Below are 16465 nucleotides of genomic sequence, written 5' to 3' on the forward strand. Positions count from 1 at the left end.
ACACTCAACTTTTTTGGATTGCAGCCTTTGTATAGCTTCCATCCTGTAGGATCCAAGGTGTTTGCCTGGGGCTGTTGTTGAGGTAATACATACTTGTTCATCCCAACATCTTGGTAAAGTAAAAGGGATTAAGCATCTTCTCAATTTCAACCTGAAAAACCCAGATTAAAGGACATTTATCCAGGTCTTCTGATTGCTTGATCAGTTTTGGTCTGAGCTCTTGCCTTACCTCCATACCTGCACACAGTGACATGCACAGCTCACACGACTACTCTGATAATCTCTTGTGGATTTACGTCCAATTGGTTTGTACAGACTAAATGTGTGAAAAATGTACGTCTCATTCATTGAACAAATATTGTCTGTCGCTTTGTCTGTCTTCAAAATGTGCTCTTCTGCACATGGAAATTAAATTTGGAGTCAAAATCATGTGTTACTAAAACCTGTTGTTACCACCTTTTCATTCTGCCTTTTTCTGCATCAGTACAATGGCTGATTGCTGCGTTATATCTGTTTTGAAGTACTGGAGATGTCTGGGATTCAATCGGTGCCGTCTTCAGAGACACTAGCCTGAGTGTAGCAATAAGTTAAAATACCTTTAATAGTTCAGAGCATAACATTTAAAAACTTGAACAATCAGGTAAAAAGTGCTGATTGTTGCAGTTTTTAAACTGTGTTTAGTGACTGCAAGTATTAACACATGTAACAACAAACACCAAACAAAACCGCATAGTGACTGGAAATTACTGAGATTTGAAGGATTTGAAATGAATGAATGAGGCTGGAGAGAAAAGAGGTAAACCAGTGAAGGGCTGTGTCAGTGATTTCAATTGAGTTTAATCTGTTGAGGAGGTCAAAGGCTGCACTGAGATCAAGAAGGATGAGGATGGTGAGAAGTCCGGAGTCAGCTGCCATGAGGAGGTTGTTTGTGATTTTTACCAGGGCTGTTTCTGTACTTTGTAGTGCTCAAAAACCAGACTGGAACTACTGATAAAGGTTATTGTCGGACAAGTGAGAATGAACCTCAGATACAACTGTTTTTTCAATGATTTTGGATAAAATTGGTAGGTTTGAAATAGGATGGAAGTTATTGATGTCATTAGGGTCTAAACCAGGTTTCTTGAGTAATGGAGTTATTGAGGCGGATTTGAAACATGAGGGTACAACACCAGAGGTAAGAAAGGAGTATATGACAGCAGTTGTTTGGGAAGACAGGGGGGGCATAGGCAGGCTCTTACCAAGGTGGTAGGAAGTGGGTCTCACAGGCAGGTAGATGGCTTGGATTTCCAGATGAGGTCAGATATTTCAACAACAGAGGGAAGTATGACACAAGATAATTACTTGCTTTATCTGGATGGAACAATTGGTAGGGGGAAAAAAAAAGTGACCTTACCAGGCTCTGGTCCAGCCCACACAGATTTTACAATTTTTTCCTCCCTTTCTGACATCATCAGTCAGTGAATGCTGATTGGCCATCGTACTACTTTTTCATAAAATTTTTCACTCAAGTTAAATCTTTCGAAGACAAATACTTTGTGAAGACATATACAACCTGCACTGACACTCATGCATAAATGCTGTGTGATGGATGCACTCTCACTGCTGGAGGACTTCGCCAACAGTTGAATTTGCAGAGACTGTGTGTTTGCAGACCACGCAGATTCTTTGGCCCAAGATGATGACTGGCTAATAACAGACTTCGGATTTCCAAGAGCTTTGCTCCTGGATATATGTGCTGAATTGGGCTCTCAGCTGAAGAGAGAAACCCGAAGGAACCGTGCCGTTCCTGTACATATCCAGGTTATTGCGGCTGACTGACGATTTATCCAAACCAAAACCGACACGCCGCGGAAGGCTAAGCACGGGAGTTTACCTGTGACGCGCACTCACAGAAACACACATCCACTTCTAATGCTCGTTAATGCTCTTTATTTCTAACGATGCGCAACTTGAACAGATGCTTCATATAATACAAGACAAAGTACAGAAACGGCAAAACTAATGTGGTGTTAAGCGTAGCGGTCAACAGAAAGTGTCACTCCCGACTCACCCTTCCTCGTTAACAAACCAACAGACTACAGGTGCGTGGAATTACTTGTAACCACCGCGCCCACACCCACAGTGACGTACCCACCACTCAAGTGCCAGCAGAGTGCACACACCCCCCTCACATCAATATACAGCACTTACCAACACGTCACATATAAAACACACACATATGGCTCCTACACAGGTGTTAACCACTCTGGTGCTTTTAGTAACTGGCTCATATCTGCAGGAATTAGCTGACAGATATTTCTTTGATATAATTAACTTTATAAAGTATTGGTTACTATCTTGAAGCGTCTATTATAAATAATAGCTTATTATATCCCTGGATCTGGGATATCACAGCCATCACTCAGTGCAATGATGCCTGCCCTCCTGACTGACACCATTAATATGAGTAGTCGCTACATCAGGTTTCTCTACACTGTGGGCAAACAGGCCAACATTAAAAGGCAATTTGCAAGTTGTGGAGCGTGCCACCAACCTTTTGAAAGCATGCGGCGATGTCTTGATGAATCTGGCAAACTTTTGTACAACCTTGCAAAAGTTTGCAACGTTGTGAGGACTGTGGCATTCTGCACAACATGGTGCAGCGGCTTTGTGTCCCTCTTCTCTCTGGACCACACCTCCCTCCTAGTCAAGAGGGCTTTTGACAAGGAACAAGGGCACGTTAGGATGTAATGCAGTATTTAGAAAGAACACAGTTTCACTTTATAACAATCTCTTTTAATGTTGAAGACATTTCACTCAAAGCTTTTGGAACATTGCTCATCTCTCATTTGGGGAAGCCTTTCAGAAACCCTGTTGATGGAACTAATGGTATCCTTTTGTGTCTGCAGAACGACGCTGGTGAGCATGCCTTGGCCTCCAGACGCACCATGCAAACAGGGAATACTTGTGCTGATGACCTGTCCGCACAACTAAATCAGTTGCGACCGCAAAATCGCAACTTCCTGGAGGGACTGACTAGGGGCTTTTCAGAGGCTGCGTGTGGCGGGCGAGAAGGGCAGTAGACCTGGATGAGGGGTTTCAGGTAAACTGGAGCGGTTTTGGTGACTGCTTTGTAAGCTAAGGTTGGTGGTCAGATTGCTGTAGATTGTGTCAATTTTTGTTTGAAAAAAGAAAGAAAAGAGTTGCATTTGTCTACTGTAAAGGAGGTGGAGTCACCTGTGATGTTCAGGGGCTTCTCCCTACTAATCTGTGCATATCTATCACTGAGTGGAACTTGTGGTTGCCCTATATTCTTGCTGGCTGTATTATCCACTCCAGTCAATTTTTGCTCATTAAATGTCCTTTTTCTCTATAACTCTTTTTTTTCCCTCTCTTCAACTTTTTTGCCATTGTTGCTGTCCTTTTTATCTTCTCACTTAATGAAGCACTTTTTGTCAAGGTTATTTGCAATTATGTCTGGGACTGGGAGTCTAGAAACAGGACTGTCACTCTTTGACAGAGTTTCCCTTACATTTAAAACAGCTCTAGTGCTTCCAGTGCTTTTATTGTTATCAAGATAGTGACTGTTTAAGTCACTATGTTGATTACTAAATTTTGCAATCTCCTCTCAATATGTGTTTGTTCAGTTCTGACATTCAAAGCAGACAGCTGTTATCTGCACTCTCTCTCCACTTCACTCTAGATAGAAAGCAAACAGATCATCAGTCACATTCAGCAGAATCACATTCAGAATGAAGCTCATAACTTTCATGTTCGATTTTGTTGTTATTTTTGTGACAGCATACAAATTCATGAAATTCAAGTCAGAGTTTCCTTTAATCAGGTGGATATATCTATAACTGATTTATGCAGGTGCTTTACGAAAAAGTATGTCCTTCTTTATTACTATACAAGTGGATTCTCTCTCCCTCAACTCTATTTCAAACCTGGCTAAGCCCCCCTGCACTCAGACATAAAATTACAGACTGCAGCTGAGGTCTCATACAAAAGGTTAGAAGAGCTGTTCTCTTTGTAGTTAACCTGAGAAACCTCAAACAAAGTCTTTGGGGTGAGAATGGAAAGCATCAATCTGACTGTTGTAAAGAAGTAAAACATCCTCCAGAGATGGCATCGTCATAGAGGACAGAAAGTCAACAATTTATGGTGGAAGATGGGCAGGATGTGGAGTTAATTTTGGGCTGGATATAGCTCTGCTTAAGTTGACAGGTAATTAGAATTTAAACTGAACAATTGAACAGCAAAGTAATCCGACAAAGGAAATGGAGAAAGGCTAACCATGGGCCTTTTCCCATTTTATTTCTGTTTTCCCTCTGTCTCTCTGGGTCTCTATCTGTCTCCCTCAGTTATTCAAACCTTGGTGAAGATGCCCACAGTGAGCTATCAGTCATCCGTAGTCCTAAGGCAGGTACTCATATCAAACAAGTTTTAAAATTACAGGATGTCACAAAACAGTTAACAGGACACTACACGAACTGACTCACAAACATATTTTACATACAAAACGTTTGTGACATTATAAAAACAGGATGGAAGGTGAGGCCAAAGCCATCAGGAATAGGCATCAAGTGAGAAAACAGATTACTCATGAGTACATGACTGGTTTGTTTTTAACCAATGTTTAACTGTTTTTTTAAAGGTACAGTAGTTCTCAAGCTCCCTCATGTGAGCTGGTAGTTTGTTCCAGGACTGTGTACCTCTGACAGACACTACCATTTGGCTGAATTTGGTTTCTTTGTTTTGCGGAGAGGGTGAATGTTTTAGAAATGCAGGCTCTCTTGTAGAATTTTTTTTTTTTTTCTACTAGGGAGTGAGCCAGAGAGTGATGTACTCACATTTATGCACAAATACAGTGTCACAAACAACCACACACTGCCACCTGTTAAAGCTGGATGGCTCTCTCATTAAGCCTGCTGTGCAGAGCAGACATGGAGTGTGAGGGGAAGGCTTGCTGTGGCGCTGTGGCTCTCATCACTGTGTTAGAGGAGAGGTGAGGGAGATGGACACTGATGGACACAAAGGGTTTTAAATGTGAGTATTAACTGAAGTCTGACTAAAACTGTTAAATATATAATATATAAGTTAAAGTTAAGTAGTAGCTTTCCTGCAAGACCAACTTTATGCTCATATTGATCAGACATCTGTAAACTTAGAAAGATGAAGGTTACTCTCCACCAGCTGTTCACTGTGTTGGTTCCCAGATTATGTGAACCAGCACACAGTGGCCCTTCTAATAACTGATGTTCAGAGATAATATTTACTGACCCCTGTTCTTCTAGTTTTTTGCTCAGTTCCTCATGTCAGTGTGTAATGAGTCCAGATGCCAGCTCATACCAGACTCAGTAGTTATTCTCCTTTTTTTTTTCCAAATTTAACAGCTGTTCTGACGGACTGCTCATCTGTCTTTTCAGTACAGGGTTGAGGGTCTTTTTGTGTCCCAAAATCATCATCTACTATTTTTTAACATGGATTTTCTTACAGGCTCATCAAAAATATTCCCTTATATTTATTATCCATGTTTAAATGACCTCTCTGCCTTTGAGCAGAGACGCAACCATGGGTGTTGACGGACCAGACACGGATCTGGCTGAAGTCCTGGTTCAGCCATTTTCTTCTCACAGTTTGTTCCTGCAATCTGTCTTAAAGTATTTCCCTGGCTTCATTAGTCCTTTCCCTTAGTCTTGTTTTAGAGTGGAAACTATTCAAACTGTCTAGAATAATATATTTCTACAAATAAGGCTTCACATTGACTTAATGCATTACCTCGATCCTAACTTAAGCCATCTTCCTTTCATAGACAATAATTTAAACGTAGCATACAGCGTAAAATCAAACCACAGCCCTGTGAAATAACAATGTGAAGATGTGTTGAATTCCTCTCTTTTAAGTTCTAAATGTCAAATTTTTCCTCATAGAAATAAAAATACAAAGGCACAACGAAACACTGATATCTCATCTGTTCTGTTTCTTTTCTCCTCTGCTGCAATACTGATGGACTGTTTGTATCATACAATAAAACTTTTTCCACCCTTGTACCTTTTTAAAATATGAAAAGCTTGCTTTCCTCTCTTTTTCATCTCACATGGTAGTCTATCACTCTGACCCCAAGCAGTGAAATCACAGCTGAGTGCAACAACTTGCAGATCCAAAGCAACCAGCTTGATAATAACAATAATACGATCCACTGAAAATGAGCTCTTTCTCTCGCTGCGTCTCTCTCTGTCTCTTGTTTACTGGCAGAACAAATAAATCTGCAAATGATTAACAAACAAGCTGAAACAAAGGATTGTGTTTGCTAATTAATCCCGTGGTGTCTGCTTTTGTTTGCTTATCTATGAGGAATGTGTTTGCTTTCATTCTGAACACGGACACAGCTTTAGCATTTCATCCATCTTCTCTCTCACCTCCTTTGACACTTTAATGCTTATACTTTTTTATTTGACTTTCACTTCTGAAGAAAAAAACATAATCTAACCCCCAGCAGGCTGAAAAGTTGTTACTGCAAGTCTGACTGGGACTACTGGTACCAGCAAACAGAGACTAACAAACAACAGTGTGTTGGGCACTGAGACCATTATATGTGTTCAAACCAATGTGACTCCAGTCATAGTCAGAAAGTCCTAGACAGAGAGGGCTCAACCATTGTAACAGCAGGAGAAATGATAAAAATAAACATTTTGAAATGTCCACAATACACCTTTACGCACAGACACACGGCAGTGAGCTGTGTTTGACAGGGGAAAGAAGTAGAGCACAACTTCACCCAAAGAGGAGAGTAGGTAAAGCAGGACAGACAGAATCAGAGCAGGGTATTCACCAAGAATGGATTGCAGCTGCACCAAGAACTGTGCATCACTTCCCCCAAAAATCTGTGCAGTCTATAAAGCTAGATCTTACCATTTGTGGAGTAAATTCATGGCAGATGGGACATAAATTTCAATGTTTTTATCCATCCATGTGTGTGATGGCACAGCCTACATGTGCTGAGGTTGAAACTAAGACAGCCCAGGATGAATTGACCCTAGATTCTTATGATAATAGCAATGTCCAAGTAATGGTAATAGACTTTATATACAGATGTGTTATTTTAGGTCACCCAGAGGGGGAAATTGTCATGATCAAGGAAAAGTTTGTGCCTTAAAATCAACCCCCAGCAGACGGTGGAAACTTCACCATAACTGTGGGTCTGTTAGTGCCAGTGCTAATAAATTAGGTGTTATTTGCAGTTAGGCTCATTTGCAAAGAAAATGGCATATTTTCCTCCAAAAAATGCATAGTGGATCACTTGAGCATATACACTTGCAAGAAAAAGTATGTGAACCATTTGGAATTACCTGGATTTCTGCATAAATTGGTCATGAAATGTGTTCTGATCATCATCTCGTCTTTGCAGTAGTCCTTTTGAAGAGCACACATTCACCACGGACGCAAAGGTTTACACATCTCTTGGATAATGGATAGTGATGTGTACTATCATTTCAGTATGCCTCATGATTTCAACAGTTTATAAGTATATTTATGTATCATTCATTGAATTTGCGCAGACCTTGCTAATGATTCTAAAAATTTCCAGAGCACGATACTACAACAAAATGTGTTCATTTTTAGATAATTTATTTCTGTTTTTCTTTAGGGGAAGCATTGCCTGAGGTAAACAGCTATCCCAACTCTGTTTCCAGATCATCAGAAGAGCTCCAGCTCTAAAAAGTCATGTGCAGGCAAACAGAGAGAAGGGGAAGAGAAACTGTCTGTGCCCTCATGATGGATGAAATGTACATCCACATGATGACCGAATTTTCAGGGGACCAGCTCCAATGCTATGTGGACAGAGGCACAGGTGAAATAGAAAACACCCTCCCAACCCAGGCCTTGGTCCTCATGGTTTTGGCTGTCAATGAGTCATGGAAGATTCCGTTCGCACGCAAAATCATCATTAAAATAGGGCGGTCTGCACCACTTTTGCACTTGTTATCATTTGCACACGCAGTCATAGTAGGTCACCCACAACACGCCCAGAAATAGCACGTGCAATTTTTTTATTTGCACACGCAATATAGCGCTCGTTATTTGAGATTTTAGTAGATCAGGACCAGAATGTGTTCATCCACAAAAATTTGATGTATCCAATACAAACAAACAAACAAAGACAGATGTAGATAGGTAATAGATACAAATATAGAGACATATGACATGTACATGTATATGACAAACCTCAGAGCTGGCTTCTAGTCTCCCCTTTTTCAGTCGAAAAACTAGTTGCATCTCACCCCGAAGGAAAGCCTTTGTTACCTCTGTCCAGTGGACAAACATTTTGCCATGGCTAATGTGACAGGTCAATGAGGGAAAAAAATGGGACACTAAAAATAACGACATTGAATTAAATCCATTTTGTAGTCAAATAATTATGAGGGTTTCTTAAGCCTTACCTTCCAAGATCAAAATTTTCCATCAACATGACGTGTGTGTATCAGCATTGATATAAGACATGCATTTACACAATAGGCTGTCTACACGCATGCAAATCTTACCTTTAAATGCTATTGCATTTTTTACATGTACATCCAAGCGCCACTCAAACATGGGAAGTGGAAATTACTTCAGTTTGGGGCAAATGGGACAGTGTTACTGCTTGCAACACGTTGTGCAGCAGTTCCCAGAGGAAAATTATACTGCTCAAGGCTTTCTCTGCTATTTCTCGGGAGACAAAATGCTGATTCTCATTTCAGCCTCATTCAAAATTTTCTCATTGTTTCTCATTTATTTCTCCTAAAATTCACTAGGAGAAATAGTTCAGACGATAGCAACAGGAGTCTTATGTGAGACTTAAAGCAGATATCTTGTTAATGGATAATTTTCATCCCCAAAGGAGAAAAATAATGAGACATAGGGAGACAGCAAAGAGACAATCCACTAAAATCAAACAGCACTACAAATTCTAGCCTAAAAAATGAACATACAAAAAATTCAACACACTGACAACTTGAAATGTCTTTCAAAATGCTTTCTTTATTTAAACAGCTGGTTAGGAAACTAGTCAACAATTTTAACTGACTATAAAACAGACAGCAATCAATACTGATGCTTCTATATAACATGCAGAAGCAAACAGAGAATCAGTAACAGTTTGCATCTTTCTATACTCTTATTTTTAGTGCCTATAACTGCAACCATTGAGTAATATCGGACCAGACAATAAGCATATCTCTACAATGAGTGATACTTTTGACTGTAACAACAAAGTAGAAAGACACACTTCTTAACATGTGATCCTCACTGTTTGGCCAGAAGAAGCGATTTCTTCCCACTTTATGCATGCATTTGACTTTTGCATGGGTTTCACTAACATCTACAATGGTCCCAGGATAAATTTCATCATCATATTTGATGACACACCACTGTCCAATGATCTCTTTCCTTTCCAAATTGATTTCACCTGTTGTCTGCGCTTGATGGTCTTCGGTGGTGTTGGGAAGGACAGGTTGATCGTCAGCCGTGGTAGTGGTAGAATGGCCACACTGACCGTCAGATTCGGTGGTGGTGCAAAGGTTGAGCTGAACATCAAAGTCCAACCTTTGTGTGTTGTGACATGTCCACTCAAGAGTCTGCTTAGTTGAGCAGAGACAGCTGACCTCTCTGTAGATGACCTTTCCGGGTGTGAGAGTGATCATCTGGTGGAGGCACATTGTTGAAGGGACCACTGGGAGTCGTTTTGGCATCTTCCTCACAGTTTTGTCAACAGATTCCTCATCAATGTAGAACAGTTGTGTAGAGGTCTGGGCATTCAGTATATGGTCATATAATGACTTAGCATTTGGAATATCTTTCCTTCACTGACCATCCAGTCTGCTGTTCTTTTCAAAGCTCCACCCACTCCATCTGGAGCACCTTTGCCATGCCCTGCTTCAAAGAAGCTTTATGTGCCTTTGTTGAAGCCCTTCTTGAACAACTCTGTGCTCAACATGAAGAAATTGCCTTTCTGGCGGTATTGGGTGCAAGGTCCATCACTGAAAAAATTAACCAAAGATACTGATGGATGGTTGGCTTTCACATTATCTAGCAAAGGGGACAGGTGTGTCCATATAGCGGCTGGACCTTGCTCTTATGATGCTGAAATGGTTGTGAAGCACAAATGTTTGTCCACTCTGCCCACATGAAGGATTCCCGTGTGCAGAGTTGCCTGCTGCTGAGAAGATGCGAAGTGAACTGCCTGAATCTCTGCCGACAATTTGCATGCATAATTTTCGGAGAAATCCATGTGAATCAAACACTCATGAGATTTCATGCTCTTCTTGAGCTCACGGTAATGGATGTATTGTGTTTTTACGTTGAATTGATGCCTTCTGAAAACTCTCAGCTGGTTCTGGAACGCATCAACCATATCTCCAAGAGAACTCTCCATCTCCCTTTTCAGACATGCGGACTGGTTGTGCTTCGTTCTCACTTTCTTTGTTTTTCTTCCTCCTTTCTACCAGTTCAGTTGTCCACTGAATGAATGTCACTGGATCCTCAGCATCATAGTCACGGTGGAGGTGACAAACATTGCTTCCGCATTTGATGCATTCTCCATAAAAGCATTCTTTGTTTGCAGGCTCACAGCATAATGAGTTTGCAAGGATTTCTGAATCAGTGGTCCTGAGGAGTTGGAAGCTTCTGCACAGGGAAGAGCTTTACAAAGACAGGTTTCTCTGTCAGATATGGATGGGTGAATAACCCAGAAAGGACGCATATAACAGAAAAGTGAATACGACAGCTGACTTGATGTATTCTCAAAAAGGTATTTGCAATGAAGATTTCTTATGGTATCATTCAGAAACCTTTTCTGCATTTTTGCTTTCCCCCTTGTGATTATTGTTTTTTTTCCTGTAGTCAAGCGGCTGACATCATCTCTCAAAAATAATTCCTGCACTGACTTTTGGAGCTTGGTTTGTGTTGTTTGATATTTTCATCTTTGAAAAGTCAATTCGTTTTGGTTCCTTTTGCCAAATGGCTTCCTCGATAAACCAAGCGTGGTCTGTATCGATTTCTGTAGTTTGCAATTTTTTATGATCTTTCCTGACACAATTTGTGATATCCTCTGTCTGTCTCTCTCTTTTTTGGTATGTTGGTACTTCTGTCTGATATTATTCATCAGCGCATTATGAAGAAAGAGAGTTCTTTGAATCTCTGCAGGGATTTTATGTCCTCTTATCTGTTTCTGTGTTTTTGATCGAGGGGAATCAGACACTTGTTCTAATCTCTGGATGCGTTTCTGGTACTTTCAGACAGCTTTGTTTTCTTTTTCTTTCAAAGTTGATTCAATAAAGATTTTTTGGGAGGGGAATAATAAATGGTTTATCTGGGAGACGCAAAATGTACCTGCAATTCTGGAATGACCCATGTATAAAAAAACTATCATTGAACAACATATATCTATGTGCACAGTGGTTACCATCTATGCAGACAGAAAAGTTCTTCACGTGAGCTTTAACCATGACTCTTTGCAGAAACACTGCTTTTAGAACAGTAGAAGTTGCTAATGGGAAAACAATGCATAGCATTATTGAACAAATTCTAGTCTTTTACCTTATGCAGTTTTTTTTTTCATAAGGTGTTCTCAAAATGTCCATCCTTGACTTCAGAGTAAAAATTGAAACATGCATCTGCAGAAGAAAAAAACAACAACATTTAAAACAGTCCATCAGTGAACTAGTTTCATTTGAAAAGTTAACTTTAATTATATGATTACACTTAAAGAGAGAGAAAACAAATAAGCAGATGTGGTCAGAGAATGATTTCTATGTAAGTCAACTTAATCAGCACAAACCCTCAAATCTACATTTAAAGCATGTGCAGTTCAAATTTACATTACAAACAACTTCTGTTAAATATTACACAAACCGTGCCATCCCTTTTTAACACACACACACACAACAATAAATCAAACCTCAGATTTTCACTCAGGGTAAACAGTGCAAACGTTACTATAAAAACGTATTCAATTATTCACGGAAACATTGGTCACCTACCGTGATCTCCGAAGTCCAGGATATAATGGAGTTGTGTAACTTAAACGCACAATGGGCCAGATCTACTAAAGGTTTGCGTGTATAAAAACACGTGCAAACTTGATTGCGCACGCAAAGCAGATGTACTAACAGGGAGCACCGAGGATTGCACCTGTCAAATGAGCAAAATAGAACGCGCAATCCATTTAGCGTGTTTGCCTTCATGAATATGCAGAACACATGCAGATTATCACAATACGCAACATACTGGGAGGAGGAGATGCAAATGTAATCATTTAGCACACGCAATGTGATTTATCAAACCTGAAGCAGATTGCGGTCTGTGTTTTTGTGTCTATATTTTGCACGTTTGAAAGGCAGGTGCAAACTGGCACAGCGTTATGCACAAACCAGCTGTGCACAACGATGGCCCGAGTGTTCCGACGGAGGGCGCGCAATATTGTCACAGCTCTCCCCTTCTGATCTATGGCCTGTAACCTAGACCTCCACCAAGACCTCCAACTCCAATGCTGCAAACTTCATTTTTTCGTTTATGGCCACACTGCTCAGAGACAGTATCAAAGTGTTCTATATATTCCAGATGAGGGAATCTCCGCTGGTCCATACGTCACACAACACGTCACTGGGTGATCTGCACGCTGATTGGCTATCGCACTGCGATGGATTCGCTGGAGTTCAGATATTTCAACTCTCGCGAATCATTCACGGGAATTAATTTGCGCTGCATGCGCGAATGCACGCTATTCGCATCGCCCAATTTGAACGATTTGTGCTGCCAGACCACTACTCGCATCTCTACATTGACTTTACATTGAATTCATTCGCGCTAATGATTTTATTCGCGTTTAGTGTGAACGCACCATTAAAAGAACACCCATAGGTGGCTGCTCCTGATAATCCTCTATTTTCCTGTTTCCAGTGGGATATACAAAAGTATACAAGGAATGTCTCTACAGGCAGAACTGGATGATTTGGCAGCTGTTCCAGTTGAAGAAATCTTACTTAAGTCATAGCATGAACATTAAAAGTATGGTGATAAGTGAAGTCAATTACTTGCATTAACTTTGCCAGATTTCATCCGCTCATCAAATTCAGGGGTGTAACGACATATCCCAAGGTGATTATCAATGAATAGGCATGCCTTTTCTAATATCAGATGTTTACTTAATGCTATGTACCATCCCTTGAACTCAAAAGACCCCAAAGTCTGGATTAGTTTAGATGCAGGGAATGTTTTCTAACTGGGTCATATTGAGCTATCTTCTTCAAATTAATTTACTGGGTAAAACTGTTATATACCTCTCAGCTTGCCTCTGTAAAAACAAGCAGAAACTACTACTGATTATTTACCTCTTTTTAGGGGCACTAGATAGTAATGTCTGATGTACCCCTTTCTCTTCGCTGTCACCGTTGAACCTCTTTTACTGCATTTCGGCCAATCTCTCATATCAGTGGTGTGATGAGGTATGGGGATGAGCAGAGTATATCTTTGTATGTGGACGATCTGCTATTTTATGTTTCCACTATACCTACTGTGTTTTCCATCCTTTAATCTATAATTATGATGATTTTGAGATGTCAAATCCACAAGGTTCAAAATGAGGCATATATTAACTTAGATGTTTATACACAACTATTTTTAAATTCATCCTTGATGAATATCCTAGTTGATAATTTAGGTGCGAGCTCCATTTCAGATGAGAACCCAGGGAATGGTTCTTGTTTTGGGCTAAAATGAATTATAAACATACTGTCATGGTTGTCTGTCATGTTCCCTATTGTGTCATTCTGGTCTTGTTTCCTGTTTATGTTGTAAACGTGTCTCTCCCTCTTTTTCAGTTCCCGTCCTGTTTCCCTCCTGTGTGATCACCTGGCCCCTCGCTCATGTGTTTCAGCTGTGTCTGGTTACCTGCACTCCCTGCCACTATATATTCTCTTTGTGTCCTCTTTGTGTCCTATTCTCCTTGTGTTCCAGCAATTATTCTTAGTATCGACTCCTGTGTATTGACCAGTTCCGATTCTTCGTTTTGACCCCTCTGCCTGCCGTTTCTGTAACTCTGCCTGTTCTTCTGACACCTGGTGACGACCTTTTTTCCATAATAAAGACCACGATTTTTGCATAACGACTACTGGTGCCTTGCTTGAGTCCTTCCCCTGTCTGTGTCGTGACACATTCTACTATCCCTGTGCATCACTGAAGGCATAACTGCATTTTTAAAGCACCTTATTAAAGAGTACTAACACTTAATTTAGAGATTAGTTTCCTCTAAATAATTGTATTTCAAAACAACACTTTCTGATCCACCACCCTGAAATTGGGCGTACATTTTTGGAGTATGAGGTATGAGTTCTTCCAGTCCAGCATTAAAAACATAACTAAGTCCCTTGAAAAAAACACCAGATAGCTGTTGTCTATCATGGGGAATCACTCTCACTTCTCATATTGCTCATAATAACACATTGTGTTTGTTTACTGTAAAGGTACTTGCTGCCCTCTCCTCCTCTATTAACATCAATCTGCAGAAACACATCTATGAGCTGATTCTGCAGATTGAACTTTCTGACCAGCATCACTCAGTCATGTAGAGCTCAGTAGCTATTAAACGGTAACATCCATCCCCCTTAACTGTGGGGATAACTATGAAGATGTTCTATTAATCAACACTGCACTCATATCCATTAATAATTCCACTGCTGTTCTCACAGTCTCCTCACTTCTCACCTTTTGTAACTTTTTAACAACAGATCCTCCCTCATCTGAATCTCTCTGTCTCTCTAACTTACTCTTCTTGACTGTCCTCTTGCAAATTACATGCTGAACTCAGTCTTCAAAGAGTCACACGGAGTGAAACACACACACACACACATTCACACATACACATGCAATGGAAAGCTGAAAAAGAGGCTGACTTGAGTAATAACTAAAAGTTTAGGAGGTTGATGTGATGACAGAGTGGGAGAAGCAATTCAACAGAGACTAAAATGAAGATCTGAGGGTGGTGAAATGTGCTTTTTTTTTCTGACTCTCCCTTTATGTTTTTCTCTGTTCATGAGACTCTTTCTATCCTGTATGTATGTTACTATGTTTGACACAGTAACTTATTTTTGTTGGACACTTCTGTTTTTCTTTTGTGTACAAGTGTGAATTCCACCTGTCTTCATTTAATGTGTACTTTTTAGTTCCCATCCAAAATCTAGTTGCTTCATTGTAACCAGTATTAGACTTGCACAAGTACAGATTCTGGGCAAGTTGCCTGTCTGGACTCACAGAAGCCTGTGTGTGATTATGTGAAAGTGTGTACCTTGACTATATAGATACGTGTGTGTATTGTGTATTTATATGTCTCTGTGACACCAACCATGACTATCCTGTCTCTGCTCCCTTAGATAACAACCCATCATGCACATTCAAAAGCCAAACTGGATCCAATCCCAGGGCTAATACAATGCAGCAGCTGCCATGTGGGCAAATATTTGGAGCAGGTAGCTCCCAGGTCTGATGAGAGAGAAAGAGAGAGACAGCAGTCAGCAGCAGCAGTGAGTGAATGTGCACCAGTAAGACCAGAGATAAACCTGGAAATGTCAATCTACCTCATGCTGATGTTCTGCTCTTTGCTGAGAACACACAGTTTGTGCTACTTGGAGAAATGTGGCTAATAGACTCGGTTTTCTATTTAAGGGGAGGAAGTATCAAATCATCACGTTCATGCAACTGAAGTGTCCCAACAAACTGCTGCTATAAGTACAAAAGTGCAAAACACTGACGGTTGTGTGTTTGTGACAGACTTGGCTTTAAAAAAATCCTACTGTAAGTGCTTTGTAAACTTAGCTTAGTCAGATGGATGACAGGATGGTGCTTTGTGACAGTTTGTCATAAATTATGCAACTGATCTGGATTTATGTCCTCAAAATATCTGTGGTGTTATAACCCTAATTTCCTATGTAAAGAAGTGTTAAGAAGTATTAGTGAACATAAGCTGATTCCTGCCCTGTGTTTGTTGGGTCTTCAGCAGTCGTTGTGAATAAGCCATTAGTCATGAAGCTCAGTAACAGTTGTTCTCGATTGTTTACACGCATTTTCTGAAAGCATGCCTCATACTCTCAGAACTCTACACACAAATCAAAAAACACACACACAATCGGCAAAACCCATCAGTTCTCCTGCAAAATGAAACTTTACATTCAAAACAATGTTATTTCTTCTCAAAATGATATTTTGTTTTCAAAGCCACACACAAACCACCAAATATAAAGACATTTATAAGAACCAGTTGAACACTGATGTGCTCAATGTAAAACACTATGATGAATGGAAAACACTTCTTCTTTGGTTCAGTGTTACACTTACTACAGACAGTATGTACATAAGTGTGTTGTGAAATATTTTAGAATGCATATTTTAATGTTTGACCTGTCAAAGCAGTGAACATCCTGTAAATGTACTGCAAGTCAAGGACAATTAC

This window comes from Notolabrus celidotus, chromosome 2 (genome assembly GCF_009762535.1).
Source record: "Notolabrus celidotus isolate fNotCel1 chromosome 2, fNotCel1.pri, whole genome shotgun sequence".
In the NCBI taxonomy this organism is placed as follows: domain Eukaryota; kingdom Metazoa; phylum Chordata; class Actinopteri; order Labriformes; family Labridae; genus Notolabrus; species Notolabrus celidotus.